Raw genomic sequence first — 2,724 nt, forward strand, 5'->3', positions numbered from 1 at the left:
TCCAAATCAAATTATGTTTCACTTTAATTACAAATGATATTGAAATAGGTATACATATTCTGTACAGGTTTTACACAAATTTAACTTTAAATTCCAAAACTTTAAATTTATTTTATATTTTTTGTTCATTATTTATACTCTGTTCAACCATGTGGTATAAATTTCTGTACAAAAGAATGGAGATTGGTTTAATTTCATAGACCCCAAAATTAAATTATTTTAAAAGATTTTGTTGGGAAAATTTTTGGAGATCACACTGTAAAAATAAATGTACTATATATTTCATTTTAACTGGATGAATGAGAAATAATCACTGACTGGAAGTTACACTTGAGTTGCTGGGAGACCAGTCGTTTTGTGATGTCACAGCTACTCAAGTTGAGAACCATTGTGAAGGCCTAGCAGTTTATCTGTGCAGGACTGCAAAAACACCATTTGAAGCTGCAGTGCTCAAAATCATGCAGATTAGAAAAGTAGCTGTAGAAAAAGTTATTTGAGATGGCACATATTTCTTCAAAAGTTCAAGATGTGTCTCATAAAGATGGACCAACTGGTTTAGGAAACTCCGGTAGATCTCTATTGTGTGATCAAACATTCTCTGAGGACTTGGACGTGAGGTCTATGATTGAAGAAAATGCTTTTCAGACTTTGTCTGAAGAATCCTTGATAAAAACACCATGTTACACACATTGTGTTTCTGAACCAGGTGAATATAATGATTTTCCTTCTCTGACATTTCCAAGAAATCTCTGGAAAATGGCTGGGAGTGACCAATTGAAATCCATCTGTTGGGATGATAATGAATCTTTCATAGTGATTGATGAAGATGTCTTTAAGAAGGAAGATTTGGAAAGATAGGCCCCTTTCAGAATATTTGAAACTGGAAGAATGGAAAGTTTACTTAGTCAGCTTAACCTTCATGGGTTTAGGAAAGTGTGGCAGAATTTTCAAAGGTCTGCTTGTCTATCTGACTTTCTGACAGAAGAAAAAGAAGTCTCTGTTTTAAGAAAGGTATTCAGAAATTTTAGTTACCACTTGGTAACTTACATATAAAATTTTATTTTGCACATCAGTCAATGGTAATATAAATGTAAAGCTAGATTTTCAAAATTTTATAAATCTACTAAGACTAAAATAATTTATTTTTTCTAAAAAATGAGGACAGTGCCTTAAGTAGTCTAGATGATGAGAACCTATGCTTGCAACAATGAGTCTTTCCAGAAATCTAAATAAAGGTATTAAGGCTGCTTTTAAAAAGTGCCATTCACCATTAAAGCAATTGTTAACTTCTTAAATTTGATCAGTACACTATTTAAATGTGTAGTTTCCAAATAAGGAACTTCAAAATGTCGTCAGCAATGTTCATATTTCGATGATATTATCTTTGCATAGTAAACTGGGAATCTGAGGTTTTATAGGTTAGGATTATTGTAGTCTTGTATTATGGTTTAAAATATTACTAAAATGATTCTCATTTTGTTGTAGCTGCATTTCTATCATAATCCAAATTTTAAACGAGGCTTTCCCCAGCTTTTAGTGAGAATAAATAGAAGAGTTGGGATTAAAAATTTTTCTCTGGTGTCTTCATTTGCTGAAGATTTCAACAAGAAGCACTTTAATGCAGGGGGCAATATGGATAATCATAATTCTGTTTTTGTGGCTGACACTAATAGAGAAAGTGCATTTTTACCTTCTGCAATTTTAAACATGTCTCTAATAAGAAAGCCCTCTACTAGCCACATAATTGGTGGTACAACTACCCCGATCAGAAGTGATTTTTCTCCTCTGTCATCAATGTCAGTTAGACCATCAGAAAAAATTGCAGTGGATCAACGAGTTATTTTAAATCAGTTGACCACTGTCCACAGGCACTCTCAAAGCAGCTACATTGAAACAAATGGCCATGTGGTGAACTCCATTTCAACTACAACTTGTACTTCTCAGTACAGCATCTTCTGTCCCATACAGAGCAATTATTTTGGACTGATGTTGGAGCCTTCTACTTTTCCAAATAGATATCACAACATATCTGCCAATGAAATTCGTTTTCCTAAACTTCAACCAGGGATCAACCCACGCTTTCCAGTGCCAGTGATAGCTGGTACATCAGCTACATCTCTTTCAAAGCCAACTCATCAGACATCTTCAGTTTATGAATGTCATCCTAATTACAACTGATCTACCAGAGGACTACCAGATTATACAGGATAACAAAGATTGAAATTGATGTTGGCATATGTTGACAAATAACTGCAATTTTCTTATTTGAACAATAAACATAGATGCGTACCTGTATTTTCCTTATTTTTTTAAAATATAGTAAAGAGTTAAATGAGAGGCTAAGATACCATTAAAAGAGAAAAGTAGATATTTGATTGTTATGATCTTTTTATTGAACACTATGGGAGTAAATTTAAGTAATTTCTTGTAAGGAGGAAGAAAAAATGGAAAAATTTGGAAAAAGAATAAAACATGGAGAGAGGGAAAATTACTAATTGGTTTCTGGTTCAACCTGGAAAGTATGAAATGTGTTAAGTTTGGATAGGTTGGACAGTACATAAATGCTGGAACCGGCCCAGGGATCGTGGTCTATTATGTCATCCCTGGAATCAAAAAGGTCAAATTATGTAGTCTTAGATGGCACATACAGCATGTGGTAGAATTAAAGAAGTAATTTTATCTATGGTCTTCTTTGTGCTGTTCTCAAAGCATTCCAATTGGTGC

The 2,724-nt window shown here is 33.4% G+C and overlaps 1 pseudogene; it reads left to right on the plus strand.

The window, feature by feature from the left end:
* The first annotated feature begins 498 nt into the window (after nt 1-498).
* On the plus strand, nt 499-2,295 carry LOC140692615 (heat shock transcription factor, Y-linked-like; annotated as a pseudogene).
* The last annotated feature ends 429 nt before the right edge of the window (nt 2,296-2,724 follow it).

Source organism: Vicugna pacos, unplaced genomic scaffold (genome assembly GCF_048564905.1).
Source record: "Vicugna pacos unplaced genomic scaffold, VicPac4 scaffold_14, whole genome shotgun sequence".
NCBI classification, from domain to species: domain Eukaryota; kingdom Metazoa; phylum Chordata; class Mammalia; order Artiodactyla; family Camelidae; genus Vicugna; species Vicugna pacos.